This window comes from Pogona vitticeps, chromosome 2 (genome assembly GCF_051106095.1).
Source record: "Pogona vitticeps strain Pit_001003342236 chromosome 2, PviZW2.1, whole genome shotgun sequence".
Lineage (NCBI taxonomy): Eukaryota > Metazoa > Chordata > Lepidosauria > Squamata > Agamidae > Pogona > Pogona vitticeps.
The window spans coordinates 271,869,428-271,881,811 of NC_135784.1; positions in this window are offsets into that span (position 1 = coordinate 271,869,428).

Sequence of the window (12,384 nt, forward strand, 5' to 3'; positions counted from 1 at the left end):
TACTGCCACAGAGCTGGAATCCACCTCAACAACTTCTTTTCCACCCACCTAAATGTAAAATGAAATAAATGAATTTCCAAAAGCATCAGGTTCAAATTTATGAAAAGAATGCAGAAAAGTGCATTTCTAAAAGGAAGATTCATTTTGTATCAGAAATGCTGTGTTTCCATTTGTCATATAGATTTGGTTCCAATGTACTCAGAAGTTTTATTTCTTTCATTGTTTTACCTAAAAATACACCTAAAGGTTAATACTAAAATACAGTGTAAGAAAATACAATCAAATGGTTTTGGGAAGCAATAGAAGAAGCTGTAAGTACAATAGCATGGTGTTAAAAGTGGCCACAAGGGCCTGTCCATGAGGTGCACAGTTGCCAGAGTGGGGCTTTTTTGCCTTCCGGGAAGAGAAGGACACTGATGTCCTTTGTTACATCAGGCAAGCAGGCTGGGCTGGGGGAGTCTTCAAGAAGGCTGTCCAGACCTGCCTCACCCTCTCTCTTTCCTGCTTTGCCTGACAAGTGGGTGCTGTGCGAGCTCCAAGCAGTTTGGTTTTCTGTTGCGCAGCTTATGCTGCACCAAGGAGCAATGAGGGAGCCAGGCTGCGCATCAGCACAACCCTGCAGTTAGAGGGCCCAAAGCAAAAGGTTTTTTAGAGCCAGTACGGATTCTAAAGCTAATATATATAAAGGGGGTAGGTCAATATAGGAGGATTTATGAACAGAGTATAAAAAAAGGAGGGAGAGGTGAAAAGACCAAAGGCAGTAAGTCTATGGATGGAACGGGGGTCTGAGAGGCCACAGTAAGAGGCTTGTCTGTTGATGATAGATAGACAGACAGACAGACAGACAGACAGACAGACAGACAGACAGACAGACAGACAGATAGATATTGCACTACCTTAGGCCCCCTTGTAGATGGGGGATTTAGTTTAAATAGTTAATAAAGTTGCAGCCCATGTTTTAACCCAACATCCTGTGTCGTCTCTTTATTTCCAGGCTGGGTGGGCAATAGCACGCAATGCAAAAGATTACTATTCTGAATGGTGTAATAATAAAGAAACCAGCCTGATGGCCAAGCAAAGTACAGTGGTGCCTCGCATAGCGAGGTTAATCCGTTCCGGATTAACCTTCGCTATGCTGAAGCATCGTTAAACGGTACAGAAAAGCCCATTAGAACGCATTAAACATGGTTTAATGCGTTCCAAATGGGCCAAATACTCACCGTTTAACGAAGCTTCTTAATGGCCGGCAGCCATTTTCGCGCCCTCGCCTCGCTTAACGAGGGCGCGAAAACGCTGCGGGCGGCCATTTTAGGCCATTTCCCGGCTTCCGGCGGCCATTTTGGCCGCCGAACAGCTGATCGCGGGGGTTGTTTTGCGAAGATCGGTAAGCGAAACGCTTACCGGTCTTCGCAAAGCGAATTTTTCCCTATGGGAAAAACGTTGTGCGATCGCATTAGCGATCCGAAAAAACGGATCGCTATGCGATTTAATCGTTATACGGTGCGCTCGTTAAGCGAGGCACCACTGTAATGAGAAAGACTGCATGTTTCTTTTTTAAAAGAATACTTTTCAAACTCTGCTCTAAGGATCTATATTTATGTCTACTTCTACTCAGTGCCTCATTTGCTACACTCCAATGATTAATGTAAGAGGCTGTATCTCCAGTAGCTTTTCAAGAATACTTTTTTAAAACTTGATAGCTTATAAAAAGGAAACTGCATAGTTCAAAACTAAAACTAAGTTTTCCTCAGAAACAATATTTAAAGATCTTATATTTTCTACGTGAGTTACATATGAATGGTTTGTTGGGTCATTATTCCCTCTTCTGCCTCCTTGTTCAGAAAAGTATTTAAAATATCTGTGCTCTTTTGTGGTGAATTTGGAAACTAGCATGTGCCTCTTGGTGTTTTTTTAATCTGCGAAACATATATAGATTCCTAAAAAATAATAATAATCAATGTTTCAAATTCACCATTAATTTCAAATTATGATTGGTTCAAAACAACAGCCATTGAAATCCAACCAGTGAAACCCAATCTGAGTAGAGAACAATATCTGTGACCCACCTCAGGAAACAAAAGCCAGGGTACAGTGGTGGCAGTGCCCCGGCTTTTCCTCATGAGCTCCCTAGCTGGTTCCTTCTGCTGGCAGAAACAATTGGGAATATCAATAACTTCCAAGAGCTTCCTAAAGCAGCTTGCGGTCTCAGGTGTTGTGAAGGACACTGACCCACTGCCAGTAAAGAAAGAAACTCTAGCCCAGTTGACTTTTTTGCTTGGAATAAGCTGAGGATGTCATCTTTTTTGTGTGTTTTTATTATTATTTTATTTTAGGCAGCAAAGTATCTTGGGCTGGCTCTAATCAGAATCCCCAGACCTGTAATAGATGGAGTCTCACAGGTGCTTTGAATGTAACAATTCAAAGCTCAGAAATAACTTACCCAGAAGTGGTTGAAGAGTCAATCTATTCTTTCTCAAGATCCAATATGACAGCAATTAGGTATCTTGAAATGGAATTTTGATCAGACTCCTCTTTGTGGTAATCAGGTGTGACAAAATCATCTCCCAAATAGAAGCAACAATTGTCATTTCCTCTGAGAAGCAGGAATCAAATTTAGAAGTACTTGCCAAGGGAAAGCCATTGCGATTAAGCAGCTTCTCATTCCACAGGAGTCAAACCTAATTTACTGAAGTGATTGGAGGAAGCAACTGCAAGGGTGTATTTTCTCTAAACAGGAATAAATTGTCAGGCATTGTAATTCTTCTTGCCATTGTGCATTGTTCTGACAAATAACATAATCTCAACTTTGTTTTATGCACAAAATTTGGATCTTGGGCTCCTTCGAGAGACTGGAGAGGAATAAAAGTACCACTTATAATCCACTTCTATTCTGCCAGAACAACTTCATCAAGCCACAATGTGCCTTCTTATGATAAATCAAATACTTTGCCCCCATAAAGGAACATGTGTGTATGTTGTGTGTGCGTGCACGCGTGTGCACACACACACACACATGTGTATGTTTGTCACACTCTTTCTCATACACACACATCTACAGCAGCTGGGATTTACACAAAGCATCCATAGGTCTAGGTGTGAAAGTGTCAACTTAACTGTAGCTAATAGTACCATTGATTACTGTTGAAAAGAAAGGTTTATGCAAGCCAAGCTATACTGAAATGGGGCAGGGGTGGGAGACAATACGTGAATATTTTAAAATGTACATCTGTAAATCAAGATAGTCAATTACAATTTCACAAATAATACAAAATATAAAGAAAATATAGTCTGGTTTCAAAACAGTTTGGAATGGTAGCAGACATTTCATATAGCAGATATATTGACCATCTGTTTAAAATCAATGATTATGAACTTTGGAAATCACTAATAAGTATGTCATTTTGTGGTGGCTCAAGCAAATAAATACACGAATGACTGCAGTGTTCCTCCATCACCTCAGTTGCTATACTATTGTAAATCATGCTGGAGAATGTGTTTATTGGTAATTCTGTCTTCATCTTGGTTACTAACCTAGGAGTAGGTTCCACTGAACTCACATTGAACATCCTAAGGAGAAAACAGATGAAGGCTTGGATTTTCAGCTGGCGTTCTGGTTATTTCAAACATTGGCTGGGGGAACAAAAGTTATTTTTATATTCAGAAAATCCCCCCCCCCCCGAGCAGGGAAATTTATCATCACTTAAGAAGGAGAGCACCAACCAAGGATTCCATCTTTTGCCATCATTGTAGAAGTTCTTAGAGCTGATTCAGGCTGTGAGTGAAATTTGATTTTTCACTATTTAACTTTGCTCTTGGAATTCAATATTTTTAGAACGTGTAGGTGGAAATGACATTTATCTGTCAAATTTATTTTCCTTTCCTTTCAAAACACCCCCCCACAACAGTTATAGGGTTTTCCAATAGTATCTCCCATAGGCAGCGACCATGCACTTGCATACAGTCATCAGTATTACACTATGCTTCAGGATCTGGTGCTCAGACCATTAACTGGGCAAAAGGAATTTGGGTTGCCAGGTCAAGAGTATCTCATTGTCTGTGATTTCAGGAGCAAAAACTGTGACCAGGGAACAGTTCCTTGAAACATCTCAGGGGTGGGCAAGTGAAGCAGTTAGGGATGAAACTGATTCAAGGCCAGATGACTGTAGGGCATGAAGGGCTTTGGGGGTCCATGGACCTTGAAGGCAGAGCCAGCTAAGAGAGAGAATTCTTTGGGTTGAGGGATGATAGCCAGAAAGATGGCAAAAGGAATCTACTAGCTACAGTACTTGTTGCCATCCCTGCTAATGTTCAGATCCCATACAACAGCCTCTACAACAGAACTTTCCTTCCTCCAGCACTTCTCACTCTAAAATTAGCCTACCAGCCAAAAGACTCAGAGAGGAATAGCAACCTGGAGAAATTAAGCAACTAGAGCCCTGAGATCTGACACCCCTAAATTCTAATGACGATTGCTGAGGAATAATGTGTCTTCTTCTTTAAATAAAAGAAGACAGGAAGCTCCCTCAATAGAACTTTACAGACCATTGATCCACTTAGCCCAATATTTCTGAACTCTGACTGGCAGCACCTCTCTACTTAGATAGGCAGAGATCTTTGTTGAATAACTGGAGGTGCCAGGAACTTTTTTCATCATCGTCGTTTAGTCATTTAGTCGTGTCCAACTCTTGGTGCCCCCATGGACCAGAGCACGCCAGGCCCTCCTATCTTCCACTGCCTCCCGTAGTTGTGTCAAATTCATCTTGGTTGCTTCGATGACACTGTCCAACCATCTCATCCTCTGTCGTCCCCTTCTCCTCTTACCGTCACACTTCTCATGAGATGGCCAAAGTACTGGAGCCTTAGCTTCAGGATCTGTCCTTCCAGTGAGCACTCAGGGTTGATTTACTTTAGAACGGATAGGTTTGTTCTCCTTGCAGTCCAGGGAACTCTCAAGAGTCTCCTCCAGCACCACAATTCAAAGGCATCAATTCTTCAGCAGTCAGCTTTCTTTATGGTCCAGCTCTCACTTCCATACATCACAACAGGAAAAACCATAGCTTTGACTATTCAGACTTTTGTTGGCAAGGTGATGTCTCTGCTTTTTAAGATGCTGTCAAGGTTTGTCATTACTTTCCTCCCAAGAAGCAGGCGTCTTTTAATTTTGTGGCTGCTGTCTCCATCTGCAGTGATCATAGAGCCGAAGAAAGTAAAATCTGTCATTGCCTCCATATCTTCCCCTTCTGTTTCCCAGGAGGTGATTGGACCAGTGGCCATGATCTTAGTTTTTTTGATATTGAGTTTCAGACTGTTTTTTGCGCTCTCCTCTTTCACCCTCATTACAAGGTTCTTTAATTCCTCCTCACTTTCTGCCATCAGAGTGGTATCATCTCCATATCGGAGGTTGTTGATATTTCTTTCGGCAATCTTAATTCCGGCTTGGGATTCCTCCAGTCCAGCCTTCTGCATGATGTATTCTGTATATAAGTTAAATAATCAAGGAGACAATATACAGCCTTGTTTTACTCCTTTCCCAATGTTGAACCAATCAGTTGTTCCATATCCAGTTCTCACTGTTGCTTCCTGTTCCACGTATAGGTTTCTCAGTAGATGGATAAGGTAGTCAGGCACTGCCATTTCTTTAAGGACTTGCCATAGTTTGCTGTGGTCCACACAGTCAAAGGCTTTTGCATAGTCAATGAAGCAGAAGTAGACATTTTTCTGGAACTCTCTTGCTTTCTCCATAATCCAGCGGATGTTAGCAATTTGGTCTCTAGTTCTTCTGCTCCTTCGGAATCCAGCTTGTACTTCTGGGAGTTCTTGGTCCACATACTGCTGAAGCCTACCTTGGAGGATTTTGGGCATAACCTTGCTAGCATGTGAAATGAGTGCAATTGTATGGTAGTTGGAGCATTCTTTGGCACAGCCCTTCTTTAGGATTGGGATGTAGACTGATCTTTTCCAATCCTCTGGCCACTGTTGAGTTTTCCAAACTTGCTGGCATATTGAATGTAGCACCTTAACAGCATCATCTTTTAAGATTTTAAATAGTTCAACTGGAATGCCATCACCTCCACTGGCCTTGTTGGTAGTCAGGCTTTCTAAGGCCCACTTGACTTCACTCTCCAGGATGTCTGGCTCAAGGTCAGCAACTACATTGTCTGGGTTTTTCATCATATTCAGCAGATATTCTCCAGATTTCTGGGCCCTTCTCACAAACAGATGCATGCATTTTATATGTTCATGCATAGATGAATAGGAAAGGCAGTGCTATGGTGTGTAATTAGACCATTTCTATTTCACTTTAATTTTTAAAAAATCTCAAAAGCTAGTATTCCATTGTTAGTTGCAACAAAGGGTAGACCCATTGGATCAATTGCTATGAACAGTAGGCCAGCACATGTGAATCCCATTGAGTCAATTTGTCTGCCCTATTGGACTAATGGTGAATAAACATGCAACAAAACAAGTAAACAGCATAAACAAAAATAAAACAATCAATTCACTGATTAAAAACTAAAGATAACTAAAGATGTAGATACAGAACTTTCTGGCATGGTGGTTAAACTGTTGTCCTGCAGCCAAAACTGTGCTCATGACTGGGAGTTCAATCCCAGATAACTGGCTCAAGGTTGACTCAGCCTTCTATTCTTCCACGGTTGGTAAAATGAGTACCCAGCTTGTAGGCGGGGAGGGGGCAATGTGTAGCCTGCATAATTAACTTGTAAACCACCCACAGAGTGCTTGAAGTGCTATGGGGTGGTATATAACAGCACACTTTGCTGTTTTTGCTTTATAACTACCTGGTAACTCTTCCCCTTTAAAGAACTATGTGTTTGCAAAGTTTCAGTTGTTCATTTTCAGTGGTTTGCCTGAGGTCCTTTCAGAGTTGGTACGGAGTGATCTTTAGAAAGGAGGTCCAGTTCTGCAAATATTTCTTAACTGTATAATATATTAAAGACATATACTGAAATAGTAGCTCATCTCATCCTGTAATATTTATTAAAAGGGGATTAAATCAGGAGACATTGGTAACTAACTTAGGTTCATGACATTTCAGAGAACTCAAATGACTGTTGACATAACAAAGAAAAAGTCACACCATGCTAGCCTTACTCCCTCCAATGATCTTCTGAGTACAGTATGTGCTTGGTGGATTATTTTAAAAAGACTTGGGGGGGGGGGGCGGAATTGGCCATTTCTACATTTCAACTGATAATTTTCCACATGTACAAATTCATAAATTCAGGAGTTATTAAATTCAAGCCAAGATAGCAAGCATGTGGACTTGTCCAATGGACGTAGATGAAGGTAGGGAAGGATTTTTAAGCTGCCTATGAAGAGTGTTATTGGATGGATGACTTGGCCTTTCCTACTATATGGCACATCTATTTCAATTATAGAAATTATTTCTACTTTTACACCCAAATACATACACACACACACACATACACACATGTACATCATCATCATCATCTTGTGGGATTTCTGGATCCAAACTAATAGACACCTTGAGTATAACACACCAGACATAGTAGTAATAGAATGAAGAAATGTCTAGATCATTGACATTGCAAGAACAGGGGATGCCGGAGTTGAAAATCAAGAATTGGAAAAACTAACAAAGTACAGAGACCTTGTAATTAAAACATCTTGCTTGGGGATGAAACACACTTTAGAGGTCCCCATTGTCATTGGAGTTTTGGGAACAATACCAAGAAATTTCATATATTATTATAAGCAGTTGCAGTTCTCAGATGAAAAACACATATTTATGTCTTGTTGGTATTGGGTCTCATTTGATTGCCATTATAATATCCACCAAGTTCTTCTAATACATCTGTCTGAAAATTTTCTACCAACTAAAAGCTGTCCAGCTGAGCAGCAAGTGTGAAATCATCAGCATAAGCAGTATTTCTGGTGCCTTGACGAAGTGGAAGGTCATTGACATAGCTGCTAAAGAAAATAGGAGCTGATACACTGCCCTTATGTAGACCATTCTTTTGAGTCCTTCATCAATTGTGTTTTCCTTGCAAATTTATAAAAAATCTGTGATGTTGCAAAAGGATTCTTATTACATTAATTATTTTATAATCCTCAGTTAGATTATAGAATTTTTGTAGTAGTACTTGATAATGAACAGTATCATAGTTGACTGAGAGGTAAACCTTTGTCTTACAGCAACTTTTCCCCACAGTTTTATAGGTACGGAGAACTCATGAGGGTGAAGGGGTAATCAGGCAGATTCAGTGCTATCCCTTTTTAAAATAATAATAATAACATAGTGCTCACTAACTTTGTTATTATTATTATTTTAAAAAGGGATAGCACTGAATCTGCCTGATTACCCCTTCACCCTCATGAGTTCTCCGTACCTATAAAACTGTGGGGAAAATAACAAAGTGCTCACTAACTCCGGGAGGCAGTAGAAGATAGGAGGGCCTGGCGTGCTCTGGTCCATGGGGTCACGAAGAGTCGGACATGACTAAACGACTAAACGACAACGCTCACTAACTACTGAAGTAATTGGTTCAATTGTTGCACTGCTCTAACAGTTACAAAGATTTTTTTTCAGATATTGAAATTAAATCTGGCTCCCTGTAACTTGAGCCTATTATTGTGTGTCGTGCACTCTGAGATGATCTAGAAGAGATCTGTCTGTTCCTTGTATGATAACCTTTCAGGTATTTGAAAAGTGCTATGATATCTCTCCTCAATATGCCCAGTTCAGTCTTTCCTCATAGAAAGAATGTCTAGAATATTTCAGATGTAAGCACAGGAGGGGAAAAAGGAGGAGAGAGGAGTAGATGAGAAGAAGCCCTGAAAAAACAGAAGCCATTCTCAGTCAAAATAACAAACACAATAGATTTCACAACCTGGTGAGACACAGTTTTTGGGGTTTTTTTAAACATTTTTTGATCTAACATTGTCTGCCAGAATAGTTTTCCCAAAGTGAGGGAGGGGGATTCAAGCAAAGAACTGCAAACTCAAAGGCAGACAAATTCAATCCTTTGCTTTCTTATTGCCTCAATTCATGCTGCACTAAGGGTTTGTGATGCTTGAAAAGCTGTGAGTAAGTAGGTGAGGCTGAATGAGGGCATTAGAGAAATAATGTTGCTGCCAGGGCTTACAAACAAATACACTCAGAACCTCAGCCTTTTTCCCCACCACACCCTGGAATTTGGAGGAGGCAAAACAGTGCTGATTCTGGTGATGGGGTCTCTTTCTCTCTCTTTCTCTCACTTCCTCTCTCTTTCACACACAGAAAGAGCAAGAGCAAAAGTGAGAGCACTTCTTCAATACCTTATGGCTGCTCTCTCAACTCCCCCCATTGGTTGCTGTTCCCTACCCAAAGAATAAGCATTTCACCAAGAAATCTGAAGAACAAATTCAGTTCCCTGAGTTTCTGGGCAAAATTTGGGATCTTGGCAACCCTAATCTTAGATCAGGGCATAGAATTGAGTCTTAAATATTTTTTGTAGTGCAGACTGGTCTGGTCATTAAAATTAAGGACATTAAGGTCATTAAGGTCATCAAAATTATTAAGGTCATTAAGGTCATTAAAATTAAGGAACCTAACTTAGTGCAGCCCCCAGTATGACCTTGATGTGTGTTAGGGGAAGCATGTAAATGGTGGCTTTGATTATTCTTTGCTTTAAAAAGAAGTCTTAAAGGTCATAAGAGAGTGACAAGTGAGATCAATTGTTTCTTTTAGTTAAATTTAAGAAATAAGAAAATAGTTCCTTTTTTTAAAAAGGCAGCTGGCTATTTCTTTAAGTCTTGGAACTTCAGCCAAAACTGATGACTTTTTAAAATTAACTTTAAAGTTAAAGTTCTTAAAGGTCTGTGCTAGAGCTTGATTTAATTTGTAAACCTCTGGGGAGATTCCAAATATATCTTGATGTGGTCCTGAGGGACTTGTGCCTCATCTGATTTTAGTCCAGTCGTGTCTGACTGTAGGGCGCAGTGCTCATCCCCGTTTCTAAGCCATAGAGCCAGTGTTTGTCCTGGATCTAAACTGACTTGTAAATCTGAAAGTGCAAATGCATTGGGAAGGCAAATCTCTCTCTCTCTCTCTCTCTCTCTCTCTCTCTCTCTCTCTCTCTCTCTCTCTCTCTCTCTCTCTCACACACACACACACACACACACACACACACACAAACACACACACACACACACACACACACACACACAAAACAATTTATAATTTTGCCTCACTCATTTCTTAACTGAATCTTGCCATTATGCTTTGATCTTTTACAAATTTGAATTTTCAGTTCAGAATTTGGGATTTGTTGAAATCCAGTTGCAGCCCTAGTCTGTCTTGACACTAGCTAGCGTCCTAACTGTAGTGAGGCAACATCTCATAGTTTGTATTCAATTTGCAGTGCAATTTGTGCAAGTACATGGCCTCAATATAGCATATAGTGTGGCAAAATAACATGTCCTCTTGGTAGATCAAATTAAGTTTTTACAGAATGCTCAGGAGAGCAAAAGAGCCTTAAAACCAAACTGACACTCCGCCACACAGACACACAGATCTTCAGCAACCAAACGGACCAGGAAAATTCTAGCAAGTGAAATAATTGAGTAATTCATTAGAAGAGATCAAGAGAGATAATTTATGTAATGATTTTAGAATGATGCTGTCTGAGCATCCAGAAGTCATCTCATTTTGGGTCTCCTTATCAAATGAAGCAGTGAAGCTTAATTTCTGGTTTAACAGATTTCTCTTCCCCTCTCACAGTACATATTTAAACCTGTCAGGAAGATACATTTGTTTTGCCAACAGCTAATTAAATAAAATTGGATTAAAATAGCTGTGCAACATAAATAATTCAGGAGAAAAACACTGAGTTGAAAGCAAAGCAAGTTTGTCTGGCTTTCTCCAGGTGGAATTGTTTTGACCTATATTTTGCTAAATGCTCAGGAACTGTTGTATTTGACAGTCTCTTCTCACGCCATGTTTATACGGTTGATATAAACTCAAGACACATAATCTGGTTTTGTCATTCTGTTTCAAAGGGAAGGGCACCTTGTACTTCTTGATTGCTCTACATAAAGGTCTACTTATTAAAATATGCCCTTCCTTTTATATCTCAGAAAAGTTGTGGTTTTTTTGGGCTGCAATTCTCACAAATTTTAGCCAACATGGCTCTTGCCCATTCTAGCTTAAGTATTCTGGGAGATGCAATTTTTAAAAAATGTAATTTGCTCAACCACTATCTCAAAAACCCAAATCCTAACCACCAGGGATCTTACAAATACACTTAGGCCATAATCACAATGGTTTCTCCATGACTTCTAGTACAAAAAAAGGGGTGGCCATTTGAATCCTCAAGTGCGTAACAATGCCTCATTGTCTGCATTCTTTATTGTTCAGTAAAGGTCTGTTCATCAGGCCTTCAGTCTTGAGTCAATAATTTAGAAGCTCTGATTCCAGTTGCTGATATTAGTAGGGCAAAAAGGATAGCCTGAACCTGTTTCCACATAATTTTAATTTGTTAATTTAATGTTCGGTACTTTACAATTTTGTGTTTTCTGTACTTTTGAGGTTGCTTTTTAATGGAACTCAATTTCTATAATGTTATGTTGCTCTTTGTCATTTATCCAGAAATATATATCTTGCTTGTTAAAATCAACTGTTGCATCTATCATAATTTACTTTTCACTTTTTTTCATGCAATTTCACTTTTGACTGGAGGTGTAAATAGTGCATGAGATTTAGCCAATTGCTGAAAAATGATCTTTGCAACTTGGTCATGACTGCCTATATAATATGTAAATGTTAGTTAAGAATCATAGAATCATGAAGTTGGAAGTAATCTATAAGGCATGGAGTCCAAACCCTGGCTCAATGCAGGAATACAAATCAAAGGGTATATGCCAGGTGGCTGTCTAAATTTCTCTTGAATGCCTCTACTATTTGAGCACTCACCACCTCTCAAGGTAATTGGTTCCACTGTTAGAAAGTTTTTCCTGATATTCAACTGAAATCTGGCTTCCTGTAACTTGAGCCCAGTGTTGTGTGTCTTATACTCTTGGATGACTGAGAACAGATTCTGCCCCTCCTCTGTATGACAGTTTTTTAACTTTTTGAAAAATGCTCTCATATCTCCCCTCAGTCTTCTTTTCTCAAGACTAAACATGCCCAGTTCTTTCAGTCTTTTCTCACAGAACTTGATTTCCAGTTGTCTGATTATCCTTGTTATCTGCCTCTGAACCTCTTCCAGTTTGTCAGCATCCTTCTTGAAGTACGGTATCCAAAATGAAGCCTAACCAGTGCCAAATAGAGGGGAACTAGTACCTCATGGGATTTGAAGGCTATACTTCTGTTAATGCAGCCTAAAATAGCATTTGTCTTTTTTTGTAGGCACATTAATACTG